Source organism: Triticum urartu, chromosome 3, assembly GCF_003073215.2.
Source record: "Triticum urartu cultivar G1812 chromosome 3, Tu2.1, whole genome shotgun sequence".
Taxonomy (NCBI): domain Eukaryota; kingdom Viridiplantae; phylum Streptophyta; class Magnoliopsida; order Poales; family Poaceae; genus Triticum; species Triticum urartu.
The window spans coordinates 419,108,524-419,123,314 of NC_053024.1; positions in this window are offsets into that span (position 1 = coordinate 419,108,524).

Below are 14,791 nucleotides of genomic sequence, written 5' to 3' on the forward strand. Positions count from 1 at the left end.
TTCAACAGGCAAGTTGTGTTTTAGAATAGGTCCCTGTTTAAAGAATACTTCATCTATTTCCCTTCTTTCATTCATGAACATATCATTTTCATGGTTGAGCAAATATTGTTCTAAAGGATCATTAGGAGGCACAACAATAGAAGCAAGACCAATAATTTCATCCTCACTAGGCAATTCCTCATCACGGGGTTGTCTACAAAATTTAGAAAAATTAAACTCATGAGACATAGCACCCAAACCAATAGTAACAACATCCTTTTTGCAGTCTATCCTAGCATTAACAGTATTTAAGAAGGGTCTACCAAATATAATGGGAAAAAATCTATATTGTGGGGAACCAAGAACAAGAAAATCAGCAGGATATTTAACCTTCACACACAAGACTTCAACATCTCTAACAATCCCAATCGGTGAAATAGTATCTCTATTGTCAAGCTTAATTGTAACATCGATATCTTCTATCTCAGCAGGTGCAATATCATGCATAATTTCTTTGTATAAGGTATGAGGTATTGCACTAGCACTAGCACCCATATCACATAAGCCATGATAACAATGGTCTCCTATTTTAACAGAAATAACAGGCATGCCTATAACAGGTCTATGTTTATCCTTGGCACCAGGCTTAGCAATTCTAGCAGTTTCTTCACAGAAATAAATAACATGCCCATCAATATTATCGACCAAGAGATCTTTAACCATAGAAATATTAGGTTCAACTTTAATTTGCTCAGGGGGTTTGTGTGTCCTAATATTGCTCTTGTTGACTACAGTTGAAGCTTTAGCGTGATCCTTAATTCTAATAGGGAAAGGTGGTTTCTCGACATGAGCAGTAGGAACAACAGGATCATCATAAGTGATAGTATTTTCTTCAACTTTAATAGGTGAAACTACTTTTGCTTCAATGGGAGGATTATATTTAAACCACTTCTCCTTAGGGAGATCAACATGAGTAGCGAATGATTCACATAAAGAAGCTACTATCTTAGAGTCAAGTCCATATTTAGTGCTAAATTCATGAAAAGCATCGGTATGCATAAAAGATTTAACACAATCAAACTTAGGTGTTATACCTGACTCCTTACCTTCGTCGAGGTCCCAATCTTCAGAGTTGCATTTAATTCTTTCCAATTAATCCCATTTGAATTCAATAGTCTTCATCATAAAAGAGCCAGTACAAGAAGTATCGAGCATGGAGTGATTACTGAGAGAAAGCCAAGCATAATTTTTTTGAATAATCATCTCTTTTGACAGCTCATGATTGGGGCATGAATATAACATTGACTTAAGCCTCCCCCAAGCTTGAGCGATGCTTTCTCCTTCACGAGGCCAAAAATTATATATATAATTACGATCATGATGAACAAGATGCATAGGATAAAACTTCTGGTGAAATTCCAATTTCAATCGCTTATAGTCCCATGATCCCATATCATCACATAGCCTATACCATGTTAATGCATCTCCCTTCAAAGATAAAGGGAAGACCTTCTTCTTGATAAAGCTTAAATAATCCACAAACTTCATCCACATAGATTAAGTGTAAATCGGGATGCAATGTTCCATCTCCTGCAAAAGGATTAGCCAGCAGTTTCTCTATCATACCCGAAGGAATTTCAAAGTAAACATTTTCAGTAGGTTCAGCAAGTTGAGGAGCAACTATTTGCTCTACTAGTCGGGGTGAAGATACCCCGACCAAGCCCCTCAAAGGATTACTTTCCATAGTAACAAGTGATAGTAAATTTCAGCACACTATATACATTTTTCCTTACCAAATTCCACCTACCAAAGGCGCTTCACTCCCCGGCAACGGTGCCAGAAAAGAGTCTTGATGACCCACAAGTGTAGGGGATCTATCGTAGCTTTTTGATAAGTAAGAGTGTCGAACCCAACGAGGAGCTGAAGGAAATGATAAGCAGTTTTCAGTAATGTATTCTCTGCAAGCACTGAAATTATCGGTAACAGATAGTTTTGTGATAAGGTAATTTGTAACGAGTAGCAAATAATAAAATTAAATAAGGTGCAGCAAGGTAGCCCAATCCTTTTTGTAGTAAAGGAAAAGCCTGGATAAACTCTTATATGAAGGAAAGCGCTCCCGAGGACACATGGGAATTATCGTCAAGCTAGTTTTCATCATGTTCATATGATTCGCGTTCGGTACTTTGATAATTTGATATGTGGGTGGACCGGTGTTTGGGTGTTGTCCTTACTTGGACAAGCATCCCACTTATGATTAACCCCCATTGCAAGCATCCGCAACTACAACAGAAGTATTAAGGTAAACCTAACCATAGCATGAAACATATGGATCCAAATCAGCCCCTTACGAAGCAACGCATAAAGTAGGGTTCAAGCTTGAGTATTCTATAGTCTCACCTAAATAGCTTGGCGTAATCATGGTCATAGCTGTTTCCTGTGTGAAATTGTTATCCGCTCACAATTCCACACAACATACATCTCATCAAAATATCGAACGAATACCAAATTCACATGACTACTTATAGCAAGACTTCTCCCATGTCCTCAGGAACAAACGTAACTACTCATAAAGCATATTCATGTTCATAATCAGAGGGGTATTAATATGCATAATGGATCTGAACATATGATGTTCCACCAAGTAAACCAACTAGCATCAACTACAAGGAGTAATCAACGCTACTAGCAACACACAGGTACCAATCTAAGGTTTGGATACAAAGATTGGATACAAGAGATGAACTAGGGTTTGAGATGAGATGGTGCTGGTGAAGATGTTGATGGAGATTGACCCCCTCCTGATGAGAGGATTGTTGGTGATGACGATGGTGATGATTTCCCCCTCTCGGAGGGAAGTTTCCCCGGTAGAACACCTCTGCAGGTGCCCTAGATTGGTTCCGCCTCGTGGCGGCGGAGTTTCATCCCGTGAGCTTGCTTATGATTTTTTCTCGGACGAAAGACCTCATATAGCAGAAGATGGGCATCGAAGGGCCACCCGGGAGCCCACGAGGTAGGGGCGCGCCCCCCACCCTCGTGGCCAGGGTGTGGGCCCCCTCAGGTATTTTTTATATATTATGAAACATGCTGACGTGAAGTTTCAGGACTTTTGGAGCTGTGCAGAATAGGTCTCTAATATTTGCTCCTTTTCTAGCCCAGAATTCCAGTTGTCGGCATTCTCCCTCTTCATGTAATCCTTGAAAAATAAGAGAGAATAGGCATAAGTATTGTGACATAATGTGTAATAACAGCCCATAATGCAATAAATATCGATATAAAAGCATGATGCAAAATGGACGTATCACACGACATGCACTTGATCTCTCAATATCAATCGATCTCGTCAATTGTGTCGGGGCATGAACCGAATGGGATATCAAAACTAAGATGGGAAGCGACATGTAGTGGAGGCAAAGTGAAACTTTAAACGAACCGTTTGTCTGTATGTATGTCATAAAAATTACAACATTCGAAATACAAGCATGATCTGGGCCCACATGCGAATGATACTCGGTGGAATGTTCAAATGAGGCATGCGGGAGGATGGACTCGACCAGAGGGTGGCATGATCGATGGAGAAGAGGGTTGGAGAGGAATGAGAAATAAGAAACGCCACATGATTATACTTGAACGGCTCAAATAAACTATAAGTTGTCTCGTTTTCCCTTCCATCTTGGTCATGGAGTAAGATACTCCCTCCGTTTTTATTTACCCTGCATATTAGGTTTGACTGAAGTCAAACTTCATAAAAGACCAAATTTATAGAAAAATATGAACATTTACAATAGCAAATCTATATGATGTGAAAGTATATTCTATAATGAATCTAATGGTATTGATTTGTTATTGTATATGTTATTATTTCTATCTATAAACTTTGTCAAAGTTTGACTTTAAACAAAGCTAAAATGTGGAGTAAATAAAAATAGAGGGAGTATGCAGGGACTAGTATAGTTAGTACTACCGAGACATGGTAAGTTGGACCCCTAAATGCGGGCACGGATCGGGCGCACCTCAATTCTTCCTTCAAACAGTTGGACACCTACATTAGTACACGATCCGGCTACTTAATCAAGTGTTACGCTTCACTAGTTGAAAAGGAAAAGGGTGGTACCGTACCCAAAACCACCACACTTGGGGCTAGGGTAACAACATGGTATTGTACCACATTTGAACCAGGGCACAAAAACTACCTGTTATGTGCCTAATGCGCAATGCGGAGCACTGACGCTTGAATTTGGCCTGCAAAACAGGGAAACCGACATGTGGGGCACATCTGTCGGGACGACGTGGCGCAAACTAGTCCAATGGAGGAGCTGGCCCACGACCTCCTCGCCACCGGCAACCGTTCATGTGGGTCGTGGGGGCCAGCAACGTGGCGCAGCTCCCACACCACCTCTAGACACGGTGACCGTGGTGAGCGACACGCTCATTATCGCTAGACATGGTCGGCTTCAGGGTGCCGAGGGTGGTATTAGCATTGTGGCACGACCAGCAGATCAACACCCGGCTCGTCGAGGATGCACAGGGCACCAACGTGCGCGCGCCGCAACACGTCTGCGGAGTGTTCTAGAGCGGCTAACTGCATCCCCAGGACCTGAGACCATGCCGGGTCGTCTTGCTTTTACAATGACATGTGGGGATCACATGTGAACAAAGGGCATCTCCAACGTTGTCACGACCGCAGCTGACTACCCTGGCACACCAAAAACCCTCGTCCCTCGTGTCACCGCGCGATGCATTCCCAGCCAGCGCCAGCTGCCCACATCCATGTCGTCCATCCGTATGCCATCATTAAGAGGATCGGTGCTCGAGGAACCAACTCTGAAGACTTAATGACACACCCGGATGCTTGGCCTTACCGGAATGCGCAACTTAAAGCGGCAATGCCCAGCTAAACTCCACACCATAGCGCATCCTCCTGCTACCTGGCACCACATCCACCATGACCGTGTTCAGGAACGCTCTGCGGGAGAGCTTGTCTTCAGTGATGAAGCTCGAGGTCTCCGCCCTCGCTCAAGTCGCCGCTCGCAATGCAATAGCGCGTAGCCGGATGCTGACGTGACCGCACAAGCGGTGGCCACGCTAGATTCTGATGACGGGAGCACCGTCAGCCATGCGTCCTACTTGCCGCCATCCAACATTCCGTGGCACATGTGGCAGGTGAAGCGACGGACCATCCATGTCCATCATCATTGACCTCACATCCACCGACACCGCGGAGGTCAGGGACTCCTCTGAGGATGAGTAAGGCATGGGAGGCGGCAGGGCATGGTGTGCCAACTGGCCGGTTCGTCTCCCGTGTTCTACTCTTCCTCACCGGAGACCGCACGTTCATTTCACGGGTCTTGAACCCCGCCCCTATACATGGAGATCGCATATGGAGGACGTCGGTCGCCATCATAGAATAGGTTTAGGATCGGGTTTCTTTTATTTTCCTGTCCTATAAAAGTTCAAAATGTAATGAAAATCTGCCATATTTGCATGAATCTCGTCCGGTGTATATGAACTTTCACAATAATAGCAAGATATATTGTAGGAGTATGAAAATATATGGAATGATGATTCGTTTTTGTGTGTATAAACTTTGAAGGTTTAACCCGAGACAAAACTAACTTGCGAAGTAAATAAACACATAGGGTCTACATACACAATTTAGCTTAGGCACTCCAATAGTACGTCCACTACACCTTCACGCATTTCACATCTTTCTACATCTACGGGAACCTACGAAATGGTTAACGTAAATTGCTTATCTCTCCTCCCTGATTTTCATGGTGATGGGCCCCTCCCTACCCCCAATCTCCAATCAACATCCCACATTTCACATTACATTAATTATGTAAGTGGGATTATGTAGGTATAGCATTACTCGTCCTAAAAAACCAACTAAGCCAACCTCCCAGCATATCACGTGGAAAAAGACCCGGCCACGCCGTTTTAGTCGGGATTGCCGGATTACTAGTAGTAGTATTGATGGATCATGCAAAGCACCAAGTTTAAAAGGGAAAAAGGCGGTACACTCATAGCACGCCTGCTGCGGTCGCATTGTGCCCCTCACACGGTCGGTCCTGCACACGGCTCACGCAAACGGAATGCGCTTTGGCTTGCCTCTTCGCTGACACGTGGGACTGCACTTGGAGAAACCGACCATGCGCCAAACTCCCCCGCCCACCATGTGAAAACCCCCCCAAATCCCAAATTCAACCGCCCTTCGGCCAACTAGCCAATAATATTCCCCAAACCCCCTCCCCCTTCCCCCTCCACACCATTCGCTCTGCCAAAGCCGCCCTCCCCGCCGCGTCGATACATCAGCGTCGTGGTTCATTGAGGGGACGCACAACGATCCTCTCGCTCCCACAGTACGCTCTCATAGACTGCCATCCTCTAGCCGCGCCGCCACCGTTGGCGATGTTCTTGTGGAGACTCACGGCGGTCGGCTTCTCCCACTGTACGCGCATTCTAGACTGAGGCCCTATGCATGTCAGAGTAGTGCTGAATGTTAGCTGATAGACACTATTAATCTCACTGTTTGCCAAAGTACTTTACAGTCAATATGCTCTGCTTAAGAAGCTTCCTTGCCATGTTCGTCACTCAATCTGCTTAGCTGAGATGGCATGCCACGCCCGGTTAGTTGCTAAAATATCCTGTCGTATATTTATTGTAATGTAGATTGCCATGGTCTAGTAGCCAATCTGTTAGGTGAAATAGCTCTACACCGTTTTATACTTGATCTTTGTTGCTGAGATGGCCTTTGATGGATGTGTGCTTGGCCTCATTGACTGCTGAAACAGCCTGCCATAATGTAGCACTCAAAGCTATTTGCTGAATTAGCTTTACATATATTTCATTACTTAGATCTGCTTGTCCAAATATCTTGCCATAGCTTCAGACATCGACCTAGGTATTTTTTTTCTAGACTTCATAAAAAATCATATATGTTTTTCCTATAATATCTAGTAGAAGAACTAATTTGTATGTCTAACAGATGGACATGACTTGGATAACTTATGCTCAAAGATTCTTCGTTGCATATTTTAAGGGGGTTGAAAACTTCATGAACTTTATCAGAGCTGAGTACAGTGGTCCAAAATCATATGTGCTCTGCCTGTGTAGCAGTTGTATGAATTCAGTTACAAGACCCCAGTCAACTGTGCAAAATCATCTACACTTGCATGGGATGTCGATCACACATACTAGGTGGGTTCATCATGGTGAAGCTGTGAACGTCAATGTTACTGACTATGTGGAAGCAGAAGATCAACATCTTGATCTGCCTGATGCTCAGGTGGAAGAGGAGGAGGAGGAGGAGGTGGTGGTGGTGGAGCTAGTGAGTTTGACCAACATTGAAACAATGCTATGAAATGCTCGTGCATTTCGTGAACTTTCACCTGCAGAAGAAAAATGGTGGGCCCGCGTGTTGGAACAATGCAACATGGATGTCACCCCAGGAAATAAGCTGTCAGTATTCTCAGCTATGGTCACCTTTCTTCAGGTGAAGACATCTGAGCGGATGACCAACAAATCATTCGATGCGATGTTGGCTGCTTTCCGCAAATCTTTCCTAGATGCGTCTGAGCTGCCACACACCTACAGTAAACTGAAGAATTTCCTTTGTGCAGTTGGAATTGGATATGATATGATCCATGTCTGTAAGAATAATTGTGTTCTGTTCCAGAAGGATTATGCCAACTTAAGTGAATGCCCAAAATGCAAATCATCAAGATGGACATATGGCGATGCTGTGAAGAGGATTCCTCATAATGTTCTGAGACATTTTCCCATTATACCAAGATTGCAGAGGTTGTTTCATGATGCTGAAACAAGAGAGGATGTACTATGGCATTCTAGGAACCAGGAGTATAGAGATCAGAATGTAATGAGCCATCCATCTCATGGTAGTGACTGGAAAAGCTTCAACCAAAAACACAAAAGTTTGCGGCTGACCTGAGAAACATTAGACTTGTCTTAGCTTCAGATGGATTTAACCCATTTGGCCACCAGAGTGCCACATATAGCATGTGGCCAGTGCTTGTTATCCCTTACAACATGCCTCCAAATGTCTGCACCAAAGAATCAAACTACATGACGGCCTTGCTCATCCCAGGTCCAAAAAGTCCTGGAATGATTTTGATTTATTCATGGAGCCTCCTGTGGAGGAACTTCAACAGCTATGGAGGGGTGTTCTCACTTAAGACCTATATAGCAGCCCGCCAACTGATTTCTTTCTGTATGTTGTTATAATTTGGAGCATCCATGATCATCCAGCTTTGGGCACTATGTCAGGGAGAACGACACATGGTTATAATGCATGTGTTCGCTGTGACAGGAATCCGCTGTCATACACAATACTTAGCAAGATTTGTTACATTGGACACCACTGTTTCCTTGCCAAGGACAAGCCGTGTCCTACAAAATACCGGAGATATGTGTTCAATGCAAAGCATGAAAACCGTGATGCGCCAAAGAGGCTCACCGCCGATGAGTTGCAAGTGGAATTAGAGAAGATCAGGCATATTACACCAGGAAACCATCCTGATAATGGTAGCAGGAAAAGGAAGCGTGGCAGGGCAGAAGAGAGATTATTGTTTACCCACAGGTCCACTTTGTGGGACTTGGAGTATCGGAAAGATTTGGATCTGCGGCATAATCTTGATGTGATGCACTTCGAGAAAAATATATGTGACACCATTATCGGCACACTTCTTAATATTGAAGGCAAGAAGAAAGATACCTTAAAATCTAGGATTGATTTGACACACCTGGGTATCAAGAAGGATTTGCAGGTGGACGATGAAGGTAAACCACGGGATATGGCACCAGCTATGTACGTCTTGGACAAGGTTAGAAGAAAAGAATTCTGCGAGGTCCTGTCATGTGTGAGATTCCCACATGGATTTGCTTCCAACCCTGCAAGGAGAGTCGGTGTAGATGGAAACAAGGTACAAGGGTTGAAAACTCATGACTGCCTGATACATCTCCAACATATCTACTTTTCCTAATGCTTTTCCTCTTGTTTTGGACTCTAATTCGCATGATTTGAATGAAACTAACCCCGGACTGATGTTTTTTTCAGCAGAACTACCATGGTGTTGTTTTTGTGTAGAAATAAAAGTTCTCGGGATGGAACGAAACTTTGCGAGGATTTTTTATATCAATAAAGAGAATTTATAGAGCCAACATCCACCGGAGGGGGCACCTGGGTGGGCACAAGCCACCAGGGCGTGCCCCCTCCAGGCGCGCCCAGGTGCGTTGTCCCACCTGGTGGCCCCCAGACCCTGAAAAAGACGCTATAAAATTCTATTTTTCCATAAAAAATCAAGGATAAAGAATTATTGTGTTCCACAATACGGAGTCGCCGCCGTCTCCTTTTCTTCATCAGGAGGCCAGATGTGGAGTCCGTTTGGGGCTCCGGAGAGGGGGCTATTCGATCTTCATCATCACCAACCCTTCTCCATCGCCAATTCCATGATGCTCCCCACCAGGAGTGAGTAATTCCTTCGTAGGGTCACTGGTTGGTGAGGAGTTGGATGAGATTCATCATGTAATCGAGTTAGTTTTGTTAGGGCCTGATCCCTAGTATCCACTATGTTCTGAGATTGATGTTGCTATGACTTTGCCATTCTTAATGCTTGTCACTTTGGGCCCGCGTGTCATGATTTCAGATCTGAACCATTTATGTTATCACCATTATATCCATGTTCTAGATCCGATCTTGCAAGTTATAGTCACCTACTACGTGTTATGATCCGGCAACCCCGGAGTGACAATAGCCGGGACCACTCCCGGTGATGACCGTAGTTTGAGGAGTTCATGTATTCACCGTGTGTTAATGCTTTGTTCCGGTTCTTGGTGACCCACAAGTATAGGGCATCAATTGTAACTCTTTTCGATAAGTAATAGTGTCGAACCCAACGAGGAGCAGAAGGAAATGACAAGTGATATTCAGTAAGGAATTATCTGCAAGTGCTGAAATTGTATGTAGCGAGTAGTTTGATAGCAAGATAATTTGTAACGAGCAAGTAACAATAATAGTAACAAAGGTGCAGCAAAGGTAGCCCAATCCTTTTGAGGCAAAGGACAGGCCAAAACGGTCTCTTATGAGAAGCAAAGCGTTCTTGACGGTACACGGGAATTTCATCTAGTCACTTTCATCATGTTGGTTTGATTTGTGTTCACTACTTTGATAATTTGATATGTGGGTGGACCGGTGCTTAGGTGTTGTTCTTACTTGAACAAGCCTCCTACTTATAATTAACCCTCCCGCAAGCATCTGCAACTACGAGAGAAGTATTAAGAATAAATTCTAACCATAGCATTAAACTTTTGGATCCAATCGGTCCCTTACAAAATAGTGCATAAACTGGGGTTTAAGCTTCTGTCACTCTCGCAACCCACCATCTAATTGCTACTCCACAATGCATTCCCTTAGGCCCAAATATGGAGAAGTGTCATGTAGTCGACGTTCACATGACACCACTAAGGGAATAACGACATGCGTACTATCAAAATATTGAACACATATCAAGTTCACATGATTACTTGCAACATGATTTCTCCCGTGACCTCAAGAACAAAAGTAACTACTCACAAATGATAAACATGTTCATGATCATAGGAGTATTAAATAGCATAATGGATCTGAACATATAATCTTCCAGCCAATAAACCATATAGTAATCAACTACAAGATGTAATCAACACTACTAGTCACCCACAAGCACCAATTATAATTCCGGTAACAAGATTGAACACAAGAGATGAACTAGGGTTTGAGAGGAGATGGTGCTGTTGAAGATGTTGATGGAGATTGCCCTCCCCAAGATGGGAGAGTTGTTGGTGATGATGATGATGATGATTTCCCCCTCCGGGAGGGAAGTTCCCCTGGCGGAATCGCTCCGCCGGAGGGCAAAAGTGCTCCTGCCCAAGTTCCGCCTCAAGCTGTGGTGCTTCGTCCCGAAAGTCCTCCTCTTTTTTTCTAGGTCAAAATGACTTATATACCAGAAGATGGGCACCGGAGGTGGGCCGAGGAGGCCACAAACCACCAGGGCACGCCTGGGGGGCCTGGCGCGCCCAGGTGGGTTGTGCCCACCTGGTGGCGCCCCTCTAGTGTTTATTGGCTCCAGTATTTCTTAAATAATCCATAAAAAATCTCTGTGAAGTTTCAGATCATTTGGAATTGTGCAGAATAGGTGGCCTAACGTAGCTTTTCTAGGTCCAGATTTCCAGTTGCCGAAATTCTCCCTCTTAGTGCGTTCCTTGCAAATTTTGAGAGAAAAGGCATTAAAATTACTCCAAAAAGCATTATTATGGATAAAAAATTATAAATAACAGTAAGAAAACATGATGTAAAATGGACGTATCAACTCCCCCAAGCTTAGACCTCGCTTGTCCTCAAGCGAAAACTGAAATCGAAAAACATGTCGACATGCTTTGAGAGAGAGGTGTCGATAAAAACAAAATACGGGCATAGAAGCATCATGTTGATTATTATATCAGCAACAACATTAAACATAGGACTTTTATCATAGAACTTTTATCATATACTTCTCATGAATAAGTAATGGTTCATCACACAATCGAAGTATAAAGCAAAAAACTCTATTAGAAACCAACAAACTATGTTCTCAGTCAACTTTGAAACTACAATTCATCATGTTTCCAGGAAGGGCCACGTGTTGGAGCCTTTAGGCAAGTCCACATACTCAACCATCATATAGTCTTCCATGATTGCTAACACTCACCTCATACCCATGAGCAAAATGTTTCAACTGGACACATAGAAAGATAGGGGCTTATAGTTTCGCCTCCGAACATGCTCACGTCAAGGGTGATGCCAACAATAATAACTCATGCTATCTATATTCAACTGGACATATGTGCCTAGATCTTTCCTCACCACATGATGCTTGCCAAAAGAGAAAAGTAAAAGGAATAGAGAGAGAAACTTTGACTCTTTGCATAGAAAGTAAAAGATAGGCCCTTTGCAGAGGGAAGCAGAGGTTGCCATGCGCTTATTTGTTTGTATGCTCAATCCCTTAGTGTAATAGAACATCATGTTGTATTGCCCTTTAAGATGACAACCTTTATTATGCAGCATCTCGCTTTTATTCTTTGTCATCCAAGTTCGTACAACGCTCAATTTTCTCTTACACTAAATTAACTCACACTTTTAGAAGCAATTTTTATTGCCTTTTTGCACCGATGACAACTTACTTGAGGGATCTTGCTCAATCACTAGGTAGGTATGGTGGACACTTGAAAAAGATTTGGGTTTAAGGGTTTTTGGATGCACAAGTAGTTTCTCTACTTAGTGCGGAATTTTTGGCTAGCAAAGATAGGGGCAAGCATCGTATGTTAAAGGATCTATGACAATATGACTTCTATGTGAATATAAACAAACATAAATCATTAAGTTGTCTTCCTTGTCCAATGTCAACAATTTTGGCATATAATATTTTGATGAGGGCTCACAATCACAAAAGATTTCTAGGATAATACATCTATATGTGAATCTTCTCTTCCCTTATTAATTCTTTCATGAGTTGCATCATTGACTAATGATATGTTTGTCAATCTCTAATAAAATATTCTACTTATACTTTTCCTTATGTGGTGCCATCAACTACCATAGGATTAGTATATAATCTTATTGATTTATTTCCTTTCTTCATTTATTTCCTTTCTCTTTTTATTTCTTTATTTGCAACATGAAAGCAAAAACTCAAACTAACTTTATTATATAACTTGCACACATTACAAGGATAGATCACTAAGTAAACTCTGAAAGAACAAAGGATCAAACTAAAAAGATAATGGGATGATACGATACCGGGGCACCTCCCCCAAGCTTGGCGAAAGCCAAGGGGAGTGCCCATACCCAATACTCAATTCTCCTTTGGTGGTGAAGAAGATGATGGTGGTGATGAGAAAGTGCAGGGTTTCCCTTTTGCTTCCTCCAGCTTCTGACGGAGAATAAAATTTTCCATCATTAACTCAGAATTATCTATCTCTAGTTTTATTATCCTCTTGCATAACGCCTCCATGCTCTCATCCTTGAACCGGGAAGGAACCGATTCTTCTTCTTCTTCTTTGGAGGTCCAGCTATAGTGCTCCTCATCCCCATAGGACTTAGGGTTTGCGGTGAGATCAGCAATATAGCTCTCACCCTTGGAGTTTTTGGAGGACATATTGTCAGATCTATACAAAAAATAGCAAGAAATGAGAACAGAGGATTTCTCTGTGATACGCTGATCAACAGGTTCTGGGAGTATATATATATATTTTTTATCTTGGATGACAAGTAAATGGTAGAAAAACGGAGTACGGAAGGTGTCCCAGGTGGGCACAACCCACCTGGGCGTGCCTGGCGCACCCTGGTGTCTTGTGCCCACCAAGGGACGCTTCCTGGAATTTTCTTTATTTCCAAAATTTTAAAATATTCCAAAACTGATAAAAAAATATTTTGATGGATTTTTCGGAGTCTGTTTACTTACCGTATCACGTACCTCTTTATTTTCACGATTCTGGAGTGTTTCGGAAGGACTCTTTTATGTGTTCTTCCGGTGTCGAAGTTTGGATAATATTACTTTCAACATTGATTGGCGTACCTGAGATATAATGCTTTATTCGTTGCCCATTGACAACCTTCGGGTTAGTACCTTCGGAGTTATTTATTTTGATGGCTCTAGACCGGTAAACCTCCTCGATGATGTAAGGGCCTTCCCATTTCGAGAGGAGCTTTCCTACAAAAAATCTAAAACGAGAGTTGTACAAAAGAACATATTCTCCAACTTTAAACTCATGCTTTTGAATTATTTTGTCATGCCATCTTTTAACTTTTTCTTTGAATAACTTTGCATTCTCATAAGCTTGGGTTCTCCATCTACACCAATATAAAAAGACCCAAATGGGCAGATCCAGACCATCTCGACCATCAAATCATGTTATCTAGCGGTTCAAATCGCTCCAATGTTGAGCACCAAACACGTTTAACGCTTTAATTACCCACCACTGCCATTGGTTATAAACACGTTTTGACTCAACGCTATCCTTTGAAATCTGCCATGTAATTAATAGCCTACCATTCCCGTGAAAAAGTAATTGATATCGTACCAAATACCAATGTGTAAAAGATATATCTTACCTAATATAACGTGCAACTAATATCCTACCTAATATAAATGTGCATTGCACGTACATTATTACTAGTTCATCTAAGGAGTTTATATCAAATAGCCTCTTTTCACCAGCAAGTTTGAAATCATAGTTGAGTTCTTTAACTACCCAATATGCTTTATGTTCTAACTCAAGAGGTAAATGACAAGCTTTTCCATAAACCATTTTATAAGAAGACATACCCATAGGATTTTTATAAGTTGTTCTATAAGCCCAAAGTGCATCATCTAATATCTTAGACCAATTCTTCCTGGGCCTATTAACAGTCTTTTGTGAAATTAATTTTATTTCTCTATTGCTAAGTTCAACTTGACCACTAGACTGAGGATGATAGGATGATGCAATTCTATGGTTAACATCATACTTAGCAAGCATCTTACGGAAAGCACCATGAATAAAGTGTGAACCACCATCAGTCATTAAATATCTAGGGACTCCAAACCTTGGGAAAATAACTTCCATAAGCATTTTAATAGAGGTGTTGTGATCAGCACTACTGGTTGGAATGGCTTCTACCCATTTAGTAACATAATCAACAGCAACCAAAATATGTGTATACCCATATTAGAGGAAGGAAAAGGTCCCATGTAATTATATCCCCAAACATCAAATGGTTCAACAGCAAGTGTGTCGGATT